Genomic DNA, 22,714 nt, shown 5'->3' on the forward strand with positions numbered 1-22,714 from the left:
ATTAGGGGAAAAAACAAACTTATTGATTTCGATAAAATGTATTGTTTTTATTTTTTATTTATTTATTGGCCTGCAGGCGTCATATATCCTGGGGATTTAAATAATGTCAAAAAGGCACTTTACTTCATGACTATGTTTCGGTAAATATCAGTTCGAAATTCCTATTATTATATTATATAAAACTAGCGTTTGCCCACGGCTTCGCTCGCGTTAAATTCGGGGTAAAACGATTCCCCTTTGTATTTTTCACATGACTTATTGTAGATTTGCCACAAAGTGCAGAGCCTAATGCAACAATTTTAGCTTCCTACATTTAAAATTGCGAAAAGTCCCATATAAAATTTCACCCCCTCTCTAATGTTGCGGCAGATTTCCAATAAAAATATGCGCGATTTTTTTTTGTTAGTGACAAATTTTAATAGTCCGCATACCAATATTTAGCTTTCTACCTTGAAAATTGCGAAGTGCTCCATACAAACTTCCACCTCTCATTTTAGGGAAGTGGGGGGTTAGAAAGAGACAAAAAATCTATGTCACTCTCCGTCACTCCAACTATCATCATCAGCCCATTAACGTCCCCACTGCTGGGGCACGGGCCTTCCCTATGGATGGATAGGGAGATCGGGCCTTAAACCATCACGCGGGCCCAGTGCGGATTGATGGTTATTAACGACTGCTGATGCAGCCGGGACCAACGGCTTAACGTGCCTTCCGAAGCACGGAGGACCTCGAGATGATTTTTTTTTTGTGGCCTTTGCGAAATCCTATCCTATGACCGGCCTTTGCGAAAGTTGCTTAACTTCAACAATCGCAGACCGAACGCGTTTACCACTGCGCCACCGAGCTCCAACTATATCCACTTATAAAATCACGTCAATTTGTCGCTCCGCTTTGCCGTGAACGACGGACAAACAAACAGACAGACACACACATAACTTTCGCGTTTATAATATTAGTGTAGATAGAACTCCATCTCTTCTTCTAATCCTTTTATCCCCTGTTGGGATTTAGGGCTCAAACAACAGATTTTCACTCCTCGCGAACGAACCCCATAAAGTGCAAAATTAACTTTTTCTTAATTTTGTATCTCTGCGTTACAATTTTATTTATTCGACGTTAATCCCCTCACGCGCGAGAGCGTAATCGAAAATAAAGTACCTGAAAATACCAGTAAGTATATTGCGTAAATAAATGCTGGCAAGCAAAAGATAATATTATCTTGCCGTATTTTCTTTTATTTTCTTCTCTCTAGATAACAGACTCTATTTTCTTTCTGGTGGGGTATAAATTAGAAAGAACGGGAGAGCGTTTAAATGTTTCCGAGAATGATATATGTTGTAGAGACACGCAACATTCTTACGGTGACGAATGTTAGCCACTATCTGATTCTTTTATGTTTGTTTCTAGGGTTCTGCACGTTGAAAGGGAAAATGGAAACATTATGAGATTGCTCTCGTGTCCGACAGAGTTTCATTCATTCATACAAATATTACAAATGACCTTTTCTTAGATCTTCTTCTATCGTGTGCGTTGTGAAGTGGATTACCAACCTCATCAACCCTGGTATCAGGGTTACTATTGAGCCGCCAAAGGCCCCTGACATGACTCATGTAACGATTACGTACTTATACTTAAATCAGTAAGTAATAACCGTGCCTTCCGAAGCACGGATCATCTTACTTTTTGGACAATCGGGTGATCAGCCTGTAATGTCCTAACCAAACTAGGGATCACAAAGTGATTTTTGTGATTTGTCCCTACCGGGAATCGAACCCGGGGTCTCCGGATCGTGAGCACATCGCTCAACCACTGGACCACAGAGGCCGTTTTCCTAGTTAGGGAGAGGCCACAGGTTAGTAGGTGAGGTTTGCGTTGTTTCATCATCTACTATTAAACAGAACAATTCAATACAATTCGTCGCTGACGTCGCAAACAGGCGTAACCGCAATTTTCTGCTAAAATAATTTGTGTCTTATATTGACTATAGCATAAGGTGCAAATCAGATCCGCCAAAAATTTGAGATACGTCAGTTTGCGACGTCAGCGACGAATTATTGATTATATTTCAATAAGAAACATTTTACAATCGTCTCAATGCGCGGTAAGAATTAGATCTCCTAAAGTACGTAAGCTAGTGTTGCGACGTTTATGAGCGTAGTGATGTATCAGTCGATAGATTATTTTCTATCCAATACAACATAAACAGGATGTTAGTAACACCGTAACGAAAACTTTAAGGGATGATTCAGACAATGATTCTGAGTTGAAATGAAGTAGAATTTCCCGTCAGAAATTTTCATGGAAATTTTTGTGGACTTTTTAAGTAACGTGGTAAGTTTTTTTAAGGTTTTTTTTGGAGAACCTCTTGACGTGTTTCGATTTCTGTAGGTAACATCATTGATTCTTGTTATCACTTTATAAGGTCCCTCCCAAATTGGTTCGAGCTTCAGAGACTTACCTTTTCGTCGCACAGGATTGTGAATCCTAACCAAAGAGCCTTGACTGGCTGAATAAATTCGTTTCTTGGACTCAGTAAGTTTCCTTCCCGAAACCCACTTCCGTAACAATTGGTATCAGAATTGAAAAGTTCAACTTGATATTAACTGAGAATCATGACCTGAATCATCCCTTTCAGTATTCGGTGTCACTACAATCAGTATAATCACAACGACATGTCACGCGACAAGATTTAGGCTATAGGCTATTAGAGCCATATGTCACTCGGACACGATGGTCGCCCATGGTATATGGTTATATTATACACGCTACTTCACCTAAAACCTCGTCGTCGTCACAGCTTCCTGAAAGAGGTGGCTCCATTAGATTCCGTACCTAGCCACGCCCGTTTAAATCTTTGGCGGCGGAAGTGTTCTCCCACCCTTTTTATTGCACCATCGGAAAGTCTCCCGCCTGGAAGCAATCTAGCGTGGCCCACATGGAAGTCTTTAAATAGGCTCCGGACACAGGTTGGCCGCTGCAAGGATAATATCTGCAGGTGGGGATATCTGGTTGATGGTTGCGATGATTGCGAGTGTGGAGTATCTCCACAAACTATGACTCACCTTTTGTGCTGTCCTAAGTGCCCTAACACCTGCACTATTAAAGACCTTTACGAAACCACTGACAATGCCGAAAGCGTGGCCAATTATTGGTCAGCAAAAATTTAGTATCGATCGCCATCGACTCGCAAAGACCTTGTAGTCATCTCGACTGCATACGTTTTGTTGGTGGTGCGACCGTAAACGCGACAACATGGTGTCCAAGTGAAATGGGTGCCATTAAATCAGTCAACAACCTCCGTGGTCTATTGATTACTGCGTTAGGCTCACGATGAGGAGGTCCGGGTTCAATTCCCGATAAGAACATTGTCGAGATCACTTTGTGAGACTGTCCTTTGCTTGGTAAGGACAGTGAGATTATACAGGGAAAATTCCACTTGATATTAACTGAGAATCATGATCAGAATCATCCCCCTCAGTATTCGTTACGATGTCACTAACACCCTGTACAGGCTGTTTATGTTATCACTACATAGTATAAAACAACGTCGCTTTTTCTGTCCCTATATTCCTATGTACGCTTAATTCTTTAAAACTACGCAACGTATTTTGATGCGGTTTTTTTCAATAGATAGAGTGATTCAAGAGGAAGGTTTATATGTATAATAATATCAATTAAATAGTGGAGAAGTACTGTTATTTTTGAGGTTTTTAATGTGATGTCGTAAATAATTTCACTTTTTCCTCAGCATTGCACCCGAGCAAAGCCGGGTCGCTAGTGTTATATAAATCAGTCACTTCTGTCAGACAGTGTATACTTTTATATTTACATCTATTTTTACCACGAATAAACAAACTCTGCATCCTAATGTATTTTATTAGACGCCATCTTGTTCGGATCGTGAGGGCAATAAAAAACCGTCTTGCGAAGGTTGTGGACGTTTGAATCTTCTACTTATATTGTTTGCCATAAAATTGGTTTACCCTTAAACGGGACGTCCAGTGATTTTTTTTTTTATTAAATCCACTTGCGTTCATTACTGTTTGTGATTGGATTGATTTTTGAATTGAATACATTCTAATAAATAATTCATTCTAATTCCATTCATATATATATTCATTCGTTTTAGCTGTAATTAAGAAAGTCAAACTGGCAGTCGCTTCTGTAAAAAACCGGACCTGTCAAGCCTACAGGTTGGGTAAGCGGACTCTGTGAAGAACGGGATAACACTAGAGAGATAAACGGTGATCATCATTTAGACACTTTTTTAAAAAGAGTAACTAAGCTTGATTCAATCGAAGTGGTTAAATGAGTTTGAATCCATGTTTGGATCATAGGTAATTGACATAACGTGGTTTCCAGGACTTGTTCCAGGTTAATGGAAATAGACTCGTCCTTTTACATGAGGCTTAAACATAACTGGCGCGGAGTGAGTGTATACTACCCTTCAGGGATGTAAGCGTGATGATGAGTTATATTATGTTATTTGGTAATTAGTCTCAATTAAAAGACATTTATATTTGAATCTTCAAGCGGTTGTTATACGGTAAATAGGTAGAGCCCAGTTGGTAGAACACTTGCCTCTCACTTTGAAGTCGCAGGCCAAAACCATAGATTGACGAATTTGTTTTCGAATTCATGTTTGAATCATAAATTAATATCACGTGCTCAGCGGTAAAGGAAATCATCGGTAGGAAACCCACATTCCCGAGAAATGTATTTTCGAACGTATGGTACCTAACCTGTATTGGGCTGATTCTCCCTTCGCGCGTTGGAAGGTCACACAGGCAGTCGCTTCTGTAAAAAACCGTACCTGTCAAATCTTCAGGTTAAGTAAGCGGACACTGTGGAAAACGGGATAATGCTAGAGGGATGATGATGTTTGTTATACGGTTAGTGATGCCGATAAAACAACAAAGTTGAAATATGTAGACTCCGGAGACTTTATCGCTGTCCTTCTCATTATCCTCAGAGAAGACGTGACAAAAATGTCTGGGATAAAATATGTTCCTACAAGTAACAAAAATTACATCTTATCAGGGTTATTTTTTGCCGCTCGGCGGTCGTGTAAAAAAATGAGTGTCTTATGCATATTAGAGTGGATTTGCGATTTATAAATTGGGACCCAAGAATGTCACTTAGAAATAAAAAGAAATTAGTATTTTAACATTAGCATCACACAATATATCAAATCAAAAAAAATCAAATCAAAAAATCAAATCAAATGCATTTGTTGTATAACTGTAGGTAAACAAATAGCAGGCCTTATGCTAATAGTAAGACATTCTCTATAGTCTCTCTATAGTTATAGAGGGAGTGAGAGGCAGCCAATCAGCTCGCGACACCAAACACTTCAGGGCCCCGATACCGACCCCGCCGGCGTGGTCGACGATTTCCCTCATTCAGCGCTTATCGCTATCGACAATACAATACAATACAAAAACTCTTTATTGCACTTGAATCACATTAAAAATACATTAGTATTATAATTAAATTGGTAGTACAACAGGCGGCCTTATTGCTAAGGTAGCAATCTCTTCCAGGCAACCTTTAGGTATAGACCCACTAGGGTCGATTAATTCTTTCAAATATTTTTCCTCTCAGACGAACGTCTGACTTCTGACGTCGTCAGACCTGTTGTCTTAAAAGTTGTACCGGGTGAGAGCCTTCAGCGCTCCCCATTTGTCCGGCCAAGTAGTTAATGCCATCTGCGGCAAATCTACAATAAGTCACGTCAAAAAAAAAAAGAGGGAGTGAGAGTGAGAGTGTTGTTAGTGTCTCTGTATAGTTTATTTGGCACTAGCCGTGGTAGCCCAGTTGGTAGAACGCTTGACTCTCAATTTGAGGTCGCCGGTTCGAATCCCAGCATATGCCTAAACCAATATTTGTCGAATTTTATTTTCGGATTTATGTTTGGATCACAAATGATCATCACGTGCTCACCGGTGAAGGAAAACATCGTGAGGAACTCCACATTCCCGAGAAATTGATTTCGGAGGTATGTGATCTAACCTATATTGGGCTGGTTTTCACTTCGCGGGTTGGAAGGTCAGATAGGCAGTCGCTTCTGTAAAAAACCGGACCTGTCAAATCTTTAAAAAACGAGATAACGCTAGGAGATGTTGATCACACTTTTTTTTGACGATACATCTATAAAAACTTAATATAATTATGTAACAAAACAGATAGGATTACATACATTCATACATGCGTGAGCATGAGTTTATTTAATAATAATAATAATGTATTATGTTTATTTTAGCATCTCAGGCCCAATTGTTAGTAAATACAAAAAACACTTAACACTAGGTTAGTAAATCTTAATCAAAAGTACATAAATCTCATTGTAATGGGAAGCGATTAGCACCCCCATAAATTGCTTCAATATGGGCAGCTCCAATTTACATGCCAAATTAATTTCTAATAAGTAATTACATTGTGCATATTATCATAGTATAAACATTTTAATTTACGCAGTAAAACCAGACAAAATTATTATTTTAGTTTAAAATCACCATCCTGAGTGTGTTCGCAGACAGGTGGAACTCACCACTGCTGCGCAGGTGGATGAAGCTGCATACCGACTGACCGACAGGACTGATTTGTGCATTATTTTTAGTTACTAACATTAGAGAGTAAGAAAATTGTTACTAACAAACTATGGACACATGTCTGAAAATAAAATAAATAATAAATAAATAAAATACACTAAAACAAATTCTCCCGATCAATACGAGTTGCAGTATAACACGACCGCGTTACGAAGCACTACGCGCTAATATACGTAATAAAGACTTTTACGTATATTAGCGCGTACTTTCAATTTTTACACGATTTTATTAAATGTATATACCACTGTGTACGAATGTATAGCTAAACAAGCTCCAAGTTTTCGCCGCATTTTTTTATCAAGCGCTGTATCTACGGTAGTGGTAAATCAATGAATATAGCCAATCTTGTTGGATAAGTTCCTCGCATATAGCGGGCATCTGAGCACACCATTTAAATATAGTTAATTGCCGCAAGTGGCATCATTATATTAGGTACTTCTAATATAAAATCGACTATTTAACCACCCTCATGCCAACAGAGTTTAAAGCTCGTGAACTCCCTAAATAAATTGGATAAGTTCTGATGTATTTATTAATCCATTCCAAATGGAACCCGCCGGAAATACTTTCCTATACAAAATTTACGTTTCCAAATCTAATTTTATAATTCATGATTAGAACTTTGGAAACAAGATTATTGCCTTAATTAAGCAAGCGTGCTTAATGTATTGAAAAAGGGGTAATTTGATTGATCAAGTATGTACAAAAATCATCAATGTTGTGGGAAAATTTGAGATGTTTTCTCCTTTTTTGGTGTTGTCCTTATCTCTGTATTTTGTGTCCATTGTGCTCAATAAAGTATTTTATCTATCTATCTATCTATCTATCAGAGACCTCCCACATTAGAGTCTTTCGAGCGTCAACGTCGCGCCAGCGTCTGTGCGACGTCTACGCGACGACGCGGCGACGCCGCGGCGACGCGACCTCAGCGCTAGGCGGCTGCCGAACGCCAAGCGAACGACGCTCGAAAGACTCTAAGTTACCCACTGTAAAGAGAATGTACCTATAGTTAATACACAACACACAAGTAGGACGTAAATTAATTCGACATCGTCGTGATCCGACAATTTCTTTTTCAGAATGGTCTTCCAATGAAGTCATCATGCATTTAATGTACTAGGCTGAGCTGTAGGCCATCCACGTGGTCCACAGGTGGCGGATAGTGGAACGGCCATCAGATATGATGGTTAGCTGCGAATATAAAAATAAGCAGACCAAACAGCGACAGGATTAGCAGAACGTAGTGGGTAGCTCACTGGGACGGGCTAACCAAAATGATACTTAGGTTCTATGACGATCTTGTGACGTAGCGAGTAGGCGCCGCTACTTCAAAAGCGCACCCCTGATGCCGGGCAGCAACGGTATCAGTACTGGTTGGAGGCCGAGGAAATGGATTCTGGTAGGGCTCTAGCTAGAACATCACCGATTGAGAAATTGGTCGGTGTACTGTGGAACGGAAGGCGATTGGGGCAACCACCGTCTACACGCCCTATCTATGGAGTAATGAAAATGGAGGCGATTACTCCACCGACAAGAGCGCAGCTTTTACATAAAGAGATCGTTAAACGTTTGATCTGGCCAAACTACATCATAATGTGGCCAGCGTGTGATTTCTATTTCATGAAATAATAGAGTACATCATGAAATGATCAAAAGATCTGGCCACGACATGTACACCCACTCACCGCCAGTGATGTTCAAGAGTCTATTGCCATTAACCGAGCACAAATCGTGACCACTACGTGATATTAATTATTTAAACATGAATTCCATGAACTTAAAGTTACGTTACATTTTAGCTTCGGCTCCACTCTGTTGCTATGTCGTAGCACTAAGTATGAAGTACGATCACGAGCACTAATATGTATACACTTTGATACCATGTCACATTAACTTTTTTGACAAATTAAACCGTAAGTCTCATTAAATGTCCAATATGGTAGTGCGACAGGGTTCTAAAGTGGCTACATGATTACTCATGACTGTACGGTCTGTTCTGACGACGGAGCTGAAGAGCGAAAGATCTCACCATTGGCTTTCTTATGACGTCATACAGAAAAAATACTCAAATTCATACCAGTCCCTGCTTTTAAGCCTTACTAGGAGCTGATAATTTATATCCAGGTCGGTAGTAAGTGATTGTTGCCTGTGGCAAATTTCCAATAATACTTTGTACTTACGCCGTCGCATGGTTCCACAACGCGACATCGTGTCGTTAAAATTCTCTAAAAGGCTCACCGTATATTTGCAATTCCATTTTTCAAGATTAACTGCGTCTAATAATTATAATAAAAAAAATTATGAATGAAATAATTATTTTTTTGCGTTTAATTACAATGATTATGATTAATAAACTTTCAAATCTCGCGATATCGTTAGCACGTTGCGACATCGTAAAATTTGTGTCGTGAAAAATCTCAACTTCATAAATCTCCAGAATCTATGTCATACATTAATACTCGTATGTGAAAAATCCAATACTCAAGCAATACTTAACTTGTAAAACAGTTTATTAACATAGAAATACGTATTATGGGCCCAACACAAGACACCGAAAATGTTAGCCGACGTAAAATATGTAGGCCTAAGGTAAACGGTGACCATCCTATATACATACAGTATTATATACAGTCAGATACAACTTGAATAATGTAGTATCACTGTCCTCTACGCAGTACTGTAAGAAAAAAAGTTTCTGTTTGTGTATTAAGTATATTTAAGAGTAGTGTACTTAAGTGTAGATTAGTGTAGTGTGTGAAGTATATTTGATTTGATTATAATTATGCTACAATTCGAAGAAGTTGATGTTAGTGAGCAGGAAAGAGGATATTAATGTACATAAGTATTATGTTTTTGCTGTTTCATTACTTTGGAACAAATATAAATGTTTAGGGCGTCTTCAAATTAGTCGCGTTGCTTTCGCGCGACAGTCGCGCCTTAAGATATCTCCATTAAAATTGTGTCGGACTGAATGGCCGCGAACAGCGCAATTAGTTTGAAAGGGCTTGTGCCCAAGCAGTAGGTTTCAATATTTTGAAACAGTCTCACTGTCTTTTTACCATGGAATAGAAGAAAGGCCAATTATTTCACTTCCGTGTAAGACACGAATTTATTAAAAACATCATAGAAGGGAAGCTACAAGGAAAGGGAGGAAAGGGAACCTAGAAGAGCTTAAGTACATAAAACAGATTAAAGAGAAGGTGAACGTTATTTCTTATAAGGAAACAGTTATTATTCGCTCTTTATTAGGCGTTTTATCAATATTCTTATACAAGCTGTGACCTGCGTTTTCGTTCGCGTGAAATCCTACTCTCAAAACTATAGAAGTTTCATACAAACTTCGCCACACTTTTAGTGATTGAATTTTGCAAAATCCCATCCTAGTGAGCACCTACGTCCAAAAAGGAACCCTCATGCAAAATTTGAAGCACGTAGCACTTGTAGTTTCTGAGATTTCGTGATGAGTTTGTCAATGACCTGTCGCTTTTATATTATAGATTTTTTTTATATTATAGGCTCGCGTTTGACCACAATCTCACCTGGTGGTAAGTGACGATGTGGTCTAGGGTGGATCACGCTTATCTGAAGCCTATTTGAAGACTCCACGCTTATCTAGCAAATGCCTATTTGAAGACTCCCAGATAATAACGAGTCAGAAAAACAGACGACGGTAAACAGTTCCAGTCCTTTGCAGTTCACATCAAAAAGGAAGAGGCAAAACGTCTAGTGCGGATTGGTGGTATATCCACAACATAAGGATGAAATGCCGACATCTAGTTGTCCGTAGATGGAATGGAGTGGGTGGAATTACCTCGTGAAGTTCCTGCGCACACTCACCAAAGTTTTCAGATCAACAAAAACACGAATAGCAAAGAAATAAAACCATAAAGTGATTCCAAACTTTCGGTACAAAGTTTACGAAATTTATTTCCTATCCGTTCTTCAACCGCATTTGGAAGAATCCGCTGTTTGTCCCTGAAATTATTTGCAATGCCATCTATTCAGAAGGGTCCGAATTGCGAAAGCTTTAATGTAACGGTGTGTCCTTTTCCTTGACGACGCGACCTCTTAGATCCCTAAAGACAGTACTTACGGATTCTGTCAATACACCTGACTTCTTCTTCTATCGTGTGAGTTGTGAGGTGGATTACCAACCTCAGCAACTCTGATGTCAGGGTTATTATTGAGCCGCCAAAGGCTTCTTACATGGCTCATGTAACGATCACTCACTTACATCAGTAAGTAGTAACCGGGACCAACGGCTTAACGTGCCTTCCGAAGGACGGATCATCTTACTTTCGGACAATCAGGTGATCAGCCTGTAATGTCCTAACCAAACTAGGGATCACAAAGTGATTTTTGTGATATGTCCCCACCGGGATTCGAACTCGGGACCTCCGGATCGTGAGCCCAACGCTCAACCGCTAGACCACAGAGGCCGTTAATACACGTGACATCTGATATAAGTAGCAGCTTGAAACGCTCGACCAATCGCGACCACATCCGTGATATTTTGACGTGTTTAAGATATTGAGTGAGCCAATCAAAGCGCTGCGTCCCGCTTTCCTCGCTCCCCCCTTACCTCGCTCGGTAACTTGACAGAATGAATTCTTTGCAAAAAAACAATTACTAGACATCTGTTGTTTTAGGTTTACGCGGTTATTATCATAATTAAAACACATAAAAACGGGTTCTTACCGCGTTTAAATCAGGGATGAGACTCCCGATATTTCGACACTTGCAAGTGCCATGATCACGGGATGACTGATGAGATTGGAGTGGAGTAGGTAGACGCGGTAAGAACCCGTTATTATGTGTTTTAATTATTAGGCATCTATTTGGTTGTATCATCGATGGTCCTTTCCAAGCCCCTAACCTTGGAGAAATGGAGACAAACGTGGGGCGCAAGTAATTGGAACTATTTGATACACTTGTTAATCACTTTGGATGTGGGTTTGGGAGGGTGAATGACCTGAAATGGACTGGATATGCGATCATTCACATTGAATCTAAGGCCTATATTCCTATTTATTTTCGATTTAATGATGACTATTGGAACAGCGCAGCGCAGCGCAGTGGAGCAGCGTGGTGGAGTAATGTCCATACCCTCTCCGGTTGATTGAGGGGACGCCTGTGCCCAGCAGTGGGACGTGTATAGGCTGATTATGTTTATTTATGGTGACTATTCATAATTAATTTATTCCCAACAAGATGTTGTACCGTCCCGCACCAAATTGTGATAAATGTTTCTTTGCCACTGGTTGCCTGGAATAAATTGCTGCTTAGCAATAAGGCCACCAGATTGAACGCTTTCGTCCATGTGTATAAAACTTGTTTTGTATGTTGTGTGCAATAAAGTATATTTGTATTGTGTTGTATTATTCGCAATAAAAATGGTACAGTTTGCAGTTGGTCAGCATTCAACATTTGGTCTACATTATAGTACTACTTATGCGGGTTTTTTTTTTTATTTATTCATCAAATCTTACATACATACATACATAAACTTACGCCCGTATTTCCCGAAGGGGTGGGCAGAAATACAAATAATCAAGAAACTATTTACAGCCACTTTTGATACATGGTCTTAAGGTGGATAATGATAAACCGTATGATGATAGGGGATCAGGCTATCGCTCTTACAGATAATCCATCATGTTCGACAGGACGCTGTCCTTTTGTCGCCTTTTACGACATGCACGGGAAGATAGACAGCTGAACGCATTCTATGTTTTTCTTTACACCCAGTCCAGCAGAGGAGTTAGTTTACTAAATGTTAATACTAAAAAATATGCCTATAAAAAAAGAATGCCTGCAAAATTGTTTAAACAGTTTGTCTGCAGGTAAGTCTCTAGTTACAAAAACACATAATAGTAATTTGAATGTATAAAGTAAATAAAAGTTCTGGCTAATTCAAATACTTATTATTTAATTAGTTTATGTGATACACTTGTTATAATATTATTATAACTAATTAAATAATAAGTATTTGAATTAGCCAGAACTTTTATTTACTTTTATTTGGTTCGAGACGGATGTTCTCAGGCAAACTATTAGGAAACTATTGACATTCAGAGTTTGCCGTTCAACTGTTTTAAGACAGTAGTTAAACAGAAACTTTGCAATAAAGGTTCTTATAAGGCAAATGATTATTTAGAAGATATGAATGCACGGGATTAACTGTCGGAGAACTGATATTAGGCAGCTAAATTACTCAATTGTCTAACAATATTTTATGTTTTTTTTTTTAAAGTACGTCTAGGGCCCTGTGCCGAGGTTTTTCTTGCAGCTTCTTTTCCCCGGCCATACAGGTTGTGAGAAGCTGCAGTAGTTTTAGGCGGGTGAGACGTTCGTTATGTAAAAATTGACGATTCAAAGTGTAACTATGTTACCTATTGAAGAAAGATATTTTTGAATTTTGAATTTGAATTTGATATCTACAAACCTTGCGCTGATGACGTAAGAATCATGTTTATGTTACGTGTGTGTTTGAGAGAAGGGCTCTCATCCAGTACAAAATTTGAGATAACAAGTCTGAGGGTGCCCAATTAGGTGCGAATGTCGGCTCAGGGAGTCGACTAAGAGGATTACATTTGAAAGAATTAATCCACCCTAGTCGGCTGATGGCGATAAGCGCTGAATCGGTATCGGGGTCCTGAAGTGTTTATTGTCGCGAGCTGATTGGTCGCCTCTTGGCTATAGTAATCTAGGTGGCAGGATCGTTCAAGAATAACCCAACGAAATGGCTTATGGACAAATGTTATTATAATTTGAAGGAATATTTTGAACATAAAAATAATTAAATTTTGTAATTTTTTAATAATAAGTATATTTTCAATAATTTTCTTTTTAATGAACCATTTCTTTATTTTTTTATGTATATTTGTACGCCTGCATGCAGGCCGAACACATCACAACATTGTTATTTGAATTATTTTACCACCTTTTTTGTATTCTATGTGTTCTCGTAAATAAATTGATTTTATTTGATTGATTTGATTTGATCGTATATTACGTTTTCGGGCGTCGATATTTTTAGTACCGTCCCTAAGCGGGATGGTAGCCCGGTAAATGACGACAGTAGATGATAGCAGCAGCTACCAGGGTTTTAGGGTGGTATGGAGCAGAATGGAATCTAAAAGATTCGGCACACCAAAAGCTGCTTTGCTATCGCTTCCTGGTTACAACATGCCACTTTTACACCACGCACGAACCTGCAGTCAATCAAACTGCGCTGCTTCTAACCTTCTTTACATGTTGATGTGGCGAAGCCTTACACCTCGTATAACAGGTACTTATACAAACAATATCATTAAAAAAGTGTCTACGACGCATCTCGTCGTAAGCGGTGTGTAACGACAGGATCCTGTATTTTATTTGAACAGCCATAACATCTTAATTTGAGCGAACAAACTCATCGACGTAACTTAGTATGCGTAAGTATATGACGGCGTCCATGGTCCAGTGGTTGAGCGTTGCGTTGGGCTCACGCTCTGGGTTTCCTGGGTTCGAATCCCGGTGGAGACATATCACAAACATCACTTTGTGATCCCTAGTTTGGCTAGGACATCACAGGCTAATAATCAGATTGTCCGAAATAAGACGATCCGTGCTTCGGAAAGCACGTTAAGCCGTTGGTCCCGGTTACTACTTACTGATGTAAGTTAGTAAGTAGTAGTAGTAACCCTGGGTAACACCAGGGTTGATGAGGTTGGTAATCCATAGAAAATAGAAGAAGTATACGTATTTACAACACAAAAAAAAAACACCTTATTTTGGAAAAAATCCTTAGCGAATGTGAGTATATTTGTTTATAGGATATCAGTGAGCGAAGCCTTCCATTTTATAACCACGTAGGCGTCTTTCAAAATCAATTTCTCGGAGGCTTTGTAGCTGCCGTGATTGTTCCGCTATTGTAAGTAACTTTATGTCAGTTTCCAAGTGTTCACTTATTGTAAAAGTTTGGTGCCGTTGTTAACTTCTTTTACGAGTTTCCCCTTCTCTATATTATATCCCTGCCTTATAGTGAAAACCACGTAAGTGTCCTTTTGAAAAACCATATTCGAACGTGATTTAATTATTTATTATTAATAAAAAAAATCTTAAATTAAATTTATTATTTATTAATATTTTTTTGTTTTTTATTATTATTATTTAATTATTTATTTATTCGTTATTTATTTATTTTTGGTAAGTAACTAAAATTCGCAATAGACAAGCTAGTTTCAATCCATGTCAGAATTTTTAGTCTCCATTTTGTTAGCTACCTATGAACTGTCTAATTTTGAAAATAGTCGTAAGCAGTTGGTAGAACGCTTGCCTCTCACTTTGAGGTCGCAAAATCCAGCAAAGGTCTAAGCCAATGACTGTACGTTTGGATCATAAATGATTATCACGCGCTCAACGGTGAAGGAAAACATTGTGAGGTAACGCACATTCCTGTGGCCTTTATTGGGCTGGTTTTCTCTTCACGTCGGCTCTTCTGTAAAAAAACATGTCAAATCTTCAGGTTAGGTAAGCGGACCCTGTGAAAAACGGGATAATGTTAGGGGGATGTCGAAGAGTCGTAAGCAGAGTAAGTATGTTAAGTAAAGTAATTTATAAAAAAATAACTAAAACTAATCATGATGGCTGTCCGATAATTTTATAAATAATAGTGATTGCTTTCGCCGAATATGCGGTAAGTAATGCGCATGGTTCTTATTACTTCATAATTTATTTATGGCATGTTACAAAAAAGTACCTACCGAATATACTTGTGGCGACCACATCTCCATTCTATTTTCCATCATTTATCTACATCAAAATCCCTTATCTGCCCCCAACCATAGAATAAAGAAAAATACTACGTATAGAACGACAACTCTCCGTTCCCGCCAGCAGCTGAGCTAGGTTTACCTCACCCCCGCGGTCTTACTTTAGTTTTCAATCATAGGGGCGTCAGACGTCACACTTACAGACGCGCGTTTACGATAACGTCAATGTGTAGTGTCTGTGTAAAACGAGGTGTTTTGTATGAAGTGTTTGGGGTGTGCCCGAACCTAACCTTCATTTAACCTTTGCACGAGTATTTTCATTGTCATTGTAAACATGTACATTATTATTATGTCTACAAAGACATAGGTACAAAGGTCTATTTTGCCTACAGCGATTAAATGAACAGTACTCATGTGTAGTGTTGCCAGATTTCTAGATTACTTCTCAGAAAATCGGGCACCTGGTAACACTTGTTTATAATAAACGCCTTAGAAATAGGTAAAAACACCGTTACATGTTTACCCTTTGCACAAAAGGACATAAACAGCCTATATAAGTCCCACTGCTGGGCACAGGCCTCCCCTCAATCAACTGGAGGAGGTATAGAACATACTCAAATTAGTAAATATTTTATGTTTTTTAAAAAGAACGTCTAGTTTTTCGTGCAGTCTTAGATTAGTGATTATCTAGAAGATATGAATGAATGGGATTAGCTGTCTGGGAACTGATATTAGCCATAAAAAATACTAAATTATATAACAGTATTATTATCAATAAAATACGTCTAGGAACCTGTGCTGAGGTTTTTCTTGCAGCTTATTTTCCCCGGCTATACCTACAGTTTGTGAAATACTGCAGTAGTTTTAGGCGGATGAAACGTTAGTTATGTAAAAAAAGACGATTCAACTATGTGTAACTATGTAACTACTGAATAAAGATTTGAATTTGTAAGTTACTTAAGACCATAAACATCGCTGAACAACCTAAGTTCTCTTTTATGCCCAAGACTGTGTACGAAGTCTAGAACGAACTGAATCGTTTGCATGAGCAAACTCTGCACATTAGTTACAACTTTGAGCTAGTTGTAATAACAATCTCTATAACATGCTAGGCTTAACTTCTCAAACTAGATGAAGATTATTATCTGGATAGAATGGAAAGAAAGGCCAGCCGAAGTTAGTTTATCCTATGCAGTCTTATTAAACTTACTCGAAGGAAACATTATCCATCTTTGTTATATTATATCTATCCTAGGACTTTGTATTATACCCGCCAAGTAGTGTAAACTTCAGTTTCGCTTCAGCGAACAATAAGTCAAAAATAACACTATTATATTATAATATTATAAATGCGAAATAACTCTGTCTGTATATCTGTTACGCTATCACGCTAAAACTAGTTTGATTTTGATGTTTTTTGCATAAGTTAGACATTGGGAAAGAGAATTCTATATACTTTTTAAATTACAAAATAAACATGGCGCCTGCGATAACCGAAATCGACGCGGTCAGAATTGCGAGCGGATAGCTATAATTATAATTATAAAAGCTGTACTTACTTAATATATAAAAAGAAATATTTAAAAATGTTGCTTTTAAAGTGCGTCCTGACTGAAAGCAAATAACGTGTTTGACCATTATTCTGTATGAGTGATGAATTTTGCTTTTCTTGACAAATTACTTTTGGCATTTACGCATTTAAAAATATGTGTGCAATATCAACAAATCTCAAATAACAATTATTTTACATGAATTACTTAATTACGGCCTTATTAACCCGCATATAGGGTCTGCATGACAACCGCGCCGTATGCTGTGCTATTTTATTTTATTTCATCATATGCATATGCACCTGAGGACACCTTAGAATAAGTGTCTACAAATTGTCTTGTGATTGCCCGCTATTAGGCGTGGAGTTACGTCTTAGTTACAACTTTTTCCTGTCGTGTAGGTAACGATACCAATAACCGACCTCACCAACTCTGGTATCAGGGTTACTAATTACTATTCAGCTGCCAAAGGCCCCTGACATGGTTCTTGAAACGACTCCATACGTAACATAACATACACAGCCTATACAGGGTGTCAGTGACATCGTAACAAAAACTTTGAGGGAGGATTCAGGCCATGATTCTGAGTTGATATCAAATGGAATTTCCTTTTTTTGACAGGAAAATTCAACCCGGAATCACGGTCTGAATTATCTCCCTCGGTATTTATTACGGTGTCAGTAACACCCTATCTACTTGTATGGCTACTGGTATGTACTTGTACAGGGTGTAAATGACATCGTTACGAATACTGAGAGGGATGATTCAGATCATGATTCTGAGTTAATATCAAGCGGAATTCCATCACTAACACCACACGTAACACACGTACGTCCCACTACTGGGGCGCCCCCTTAATCAACCGGAGGGGATATGCAGCATACTCCACTACGCTGCTCCGCTGCGGGTTGCTGGAGGTGTTTTGACTACATACTTACTTAAGTAAATAGTAGCCGGAGCCTTCGTTCGTTACTCCGATGAATAGATTTGCTGATCAAAGATGTCTAGGGCAAGTTTAGTTCCTAGTTAGAATTCAGCCGCTTTGTACAATGCTTGGTGTCTTACACAGATAGTTGCTAACACAGAGTATAATAATATTCCATTCCAGTTAATACTGAATCTGTGACGGAAACTCCAATGAAACTTTAGATTGAAGTAGCTGTATCAACTCTCATATTGTAAAGAGAAAGACTTGTATTTTTACCCGACTGCCGCGAAGCAAAAAGGAGGGTTATGTCTTTGAACGCTATGTATGTTTGTAAGTGTGTATGCACGTCTGTTTCTATCTAACTTCTTAACAAATATGATGTCAGTAGGAGCGTCATTCATCTAAGAAAACAATATTGCAAATTGACATTTGCGCATATAAACGCAAGTGCGCAGTGCAAACAAATGTCAAAAAGCAATATTGCTTTCTTAGATGAATTGCTTCGATGTGGCCATTTTAACCCCCCTGATTGTCCGGTGGTTATAGGCAATGTAACGTCACTTTAAATGTAGCGCCTTCTAGAGGACATAAAGTGAGGACGAAAAAATACTTTGTCTTCGAATGGTAGTGTGACAACCGGAATGCTTCACCTAATTATAGTCCAGTAGTAGAGCGTGCGTTGGGCTAGAGACCGGGAAGTCCCGGGTTCGAATCCCGGTGGGTGTGTACAACATTCTTATGAGACGTTTTGTAACATTTCGTGAGATTTCAGCCCCAAAACAATGTGGGCAGTTGTATATAAATGCCTCACATGGCAGAGACAAAAAAGACGAAAACCTGGTGGTGTAATGAATAACCTCCGCAACCGGTGGGGGGGGGGGGGGTTATAATGGAGAAACACGGAATCATCTTACTTTTTCTGTCAATCAGATGATTGAGCTTGCAAGGGACAGTCTCACAAAGAGATATCGATTTTCGTGTTATAGGAAGCGCATACCGTGATGTTCTGGATTGTTATTCTTCTTCTAAGCTGTTAAGTGATGATGGGGGCTTCTAATTTAAACTAATTCTTGCTATTTCTAAAAAAAAAAAGATATTTCCTTGCAGTACAGTTATAACAAGCTGCGCGTTCAAAAGTAACTGAAATGACCTTTCTAAGTAGAACGTTCGGAAATAAACAAAGTTAAAATTATGAACAATTATTGTAAATATTTTTGAGGAGCTCGGTGGCACAGCGGTTAACGCGCTCGGTCTGCGATTGTTGAAGTAAAGCAACTTTCGCAAAGGCCGGTCATAGGATGGGTGACCACAAAAAAAAAGTTTTCATCTCGAGCTCCTCCGTGCTTCGGAAGGCACGTTAAGCCGTTGGTCCCGGCTGCATTAGCAGTCGTTAATAACCATCAATCCGCACTGGGCCCGCGTGGTGGTTTAGGCCCGATCTCCCTATCCATCCATAGGGAAGGCCCGTGCCCCAGCAGTGGGGACGTTAATGGGCTGATGATGATGATTGTAAATATTTATAACTAACTTACGAGTATTAATAATAATTTGACCCCCGTGCTCCAGTGGTTGCGCATTGGGCTCACGATCCGGAGGTCCCGAGTTCGATACCTGGTGGGGACATATCACAAAGATTACTTTGTGGTCCCTAGTTTGGTTAGAACATTACTGGTTGATCACCAGATTTTCTGAAAGTAAGATGATCCGTGCTTCGGAAGGCACGTTAAGCCGTTGATCCTGGTTACTACTTACTGATGTAAGTAAGTAGTCGCCACATGAGCCACCATGTCAGGGGCCTTTGGCGGCTCAATGGTAACCCTGACACCAGGGTTGATGAGGTTGGTACTCCACCTCACAACCCATTATAATAAAATACGTGATCATAAATCGCCACAAGATAATGTCCCCATCGGCAATCGATCGTGGACCTCCAGATCGTGAGACCAACGCTTTAACCGTCCACAAAGGCTGTTATAAGGATGCCAAACTTATTACCGAGCATGTGGCTTAAGGATATTTAAGAGGGTAGCCTTAGATTGTCCCTTTATTGCTATTGAATGCGTATAGTCGTTTGAAGGTTGTAGTAAAGTACTATAATAAAAAAGGGACAAGAATATGTTTCCGTGGTTTTTAAATTATGTTGGGACGTTCCAAATTATATTGGGTAACCCAAAGGTTATGCTAGGTATAAGTTGTTCCGAGTATATTTCTAGTGATTTTGCCATTGCCGCGTAAGATAAATGTGTTCAATCTAGCATGCATGCATACCTTAGACTGTATAGAATAAAACAAAGTCGATTTCTCAGTCCCTATATGTACTATTACGGGGCGGGTCAGGTGATGCTTTTTAAAAAACAATTTTATTACGCTAAAAGGATTTATTAAAAGAAAATGTATTAGAATTATACAGGACGTAGTAACTATCCGAATTCCAAACCCGAACTAACGATTTCCCATTGAAATGAAACTTGATGGTTTCGGAGTCCTATTGCATTGACGTCAATGCAATAGGAATTGAGTATGCAGTTTTTATTTTATGTGATTACCCTGTAATTTAATATATAACAGTACGTTTAAATCTTTAAAACTACGCAACGGATTTTAATGCCGTTTATTTTATTAGATAGAGTGATTCAAGAGAAAGGTTTATATGTATGTAACATCCATTAAATAGTGGAGAAATACTGTTATTTTTGAGGTTTTTAATGAGATGTCGTAAATAATTTCATTTTTCCTCAGCATTGCACCCGAGCGAAGCCGGGGCGGGTTATTGGTATAAAAAGTTACATCTGCCGGGTCTGCATGACAACCGCGCCGCGCGCGGCGTGAATTAGTCAAACGGATATTGGTCGAAGGCCTCGATATATGTCGTTACCGTACAGAGCCTACAAGTTTATTTGTAAGCCCATCAATGTGTAGAATGAAGATAAAAACTGCCTATTTCACCCACAAGATGTCGCTACTGTTGAGTGTTCTTAAATTTTGGCATATCCCATACTACTTCAGTACTTAAGCAAACATTGTTTTGGTTATATTTTCGAACTATAACCCTTAACGCAGCGTTTAACTGCAAAATCATAGTGTTATAATTATGTATTCTCTAAACACCGGAAAGAAGAAAATTGGAAAAACTTATTTTCAATCGAAACTGCCTTTTTCCAAATGGCTGCTCTTTTTTCGTAACTCATCCTTCGAAACGGATAGACTCCACATTGCTCCATATTTTATAGCAATTTATTACGAATTATTATTAGGATTTTTTTCATTCCTAATACTCGTTTTTTCTTTTTTTGACATGAGAATACATGGCGTGGAGACGTGGAAGCTCAGTCAAACGCTTGCCTCTCACTTTGAGGTCGCAAATTCGAATCCAGCACAGGCCTAAACCAATGATTGTCTAATTTGTTTTCGAATTCATGTTTGGTTCATAAATCATGAGGAAACCCACAGTATGTGATCTAACCTGTATTGGGCTGGTTTTCCCTTCGCGGGTTGGTCAGACAGGCAGTTGCTTTTGAAAAACCGGACCTATCAAATCTTCAGGTTAGGTAAGCGGACCACGTGAGAAACAGGATAATACCAGGGAGATAATCCTTACGAGCTATAAAGTTGCGGGGATTTTAATAGATAATAAGAGCAGACAAAATTATATTCAACCGACAAGCTTTTAGGACTCAAATTACAACCTTTGCATTTCACCAGCTCAATTTGACTTTTGCAAAATTTCATTTGAACTGACGTTGCATTTACAAAGTAAACGAAGGAAAATATCGTTTGGAAAACTGTTCAAAAACCTTTGACTTCTGACTCGAAACAAATACGATTACGCCTGTGTTTTCATGTCGATTCCCAGTATTTTCATGCCAATGGGTATTCGAAAAGCGTAGTTTGGTGGTGTTTTTAAATTGGTCCGTTTTGATTTGATAACAGCGATTCTTTTTTTACATAACCTAGGACAACGTTAGAGGAATCTAAAGGGGGTTGTGCGCACGGTGACTGACCTCACCTATCCTGGTGCTAGGGTCATTACTGAGCCGCCAAAGGCCCCTAATAATGCTCATGTAACACCTGCGTACTCTTCTTCTTCTATCGTGTGGGTTGTGAGGTGGAGTACCAACCTCATCAACCCTGGTGTCACGGTTATTATTGAGCCGCCAAAGGCCCCTGACATAGCTCATGTAACGAGTACTTACTTACATCAATAAGTAGTAACCGGAACTAACGGCTAACGTGCCTTTTGAACACGGATCATCTTACTTTCGGACAATCTGGTGAACAGCCAGTAATGTCGTAACCAAACTAGGGACCACAAAGTAATTTTTGTCCACACCGGGAATCGAACCCGGGACCTCCGGATCCCGCAAAATCAACCAAGACGAGACCTCGCTGGCAGCCCCGGATCTACAGGGGAGTAACTGGATTGGGCGCACCTGCCCTGTGAATTAGACCTCTTAGCGGCCATAGAAAACTGATACATTTAACCCCTTAAATGCCGGAACGCGGATCTCGACCAGACACAATGTAAAATCTATTGTGTCTGGTATCTCGGCATATGAGAGGTTAATGGGTGGCCGTAAACGATATTTTTAAAAGATTTAATTAGGTATATTTTCAGTAGCCGTAAACTAATCGAACAAAACTGTATTTTGAGGGGCGCCCCTGTGAGGTCTCGCACACCTTAATATTTTGGTAGGGCCGCCACTGTGTACATATGGCACAGGATTTTTTTTTTTTTTTTGACGTGACTTATTGTAAATTTGCCGCAGATGGCACGAAGAAGATTACAATCACGATCCTCAGCAGTGAGAGAATGACAAGAGTGAAAGATATCTAATGACTGTTATCTCCAATTTTTCCATGATAACACAT

This window comes from Pectinophora gossypiella, chromosome 19, assembly GCF_024362695.1.
Source record: "Pectinophora gossypiella chromosome 19, ilPecGoss1.1, whole genome shotgun sequence".
In the NCBI taxonomy this organism is placed as follows: domain Eukaryota; kingdom Metazoa; phylum Arthropoda; class Insecta; order Lepidoptera; family Gelechiidae; genus Pectinophora; species Pectinophora gossypiella.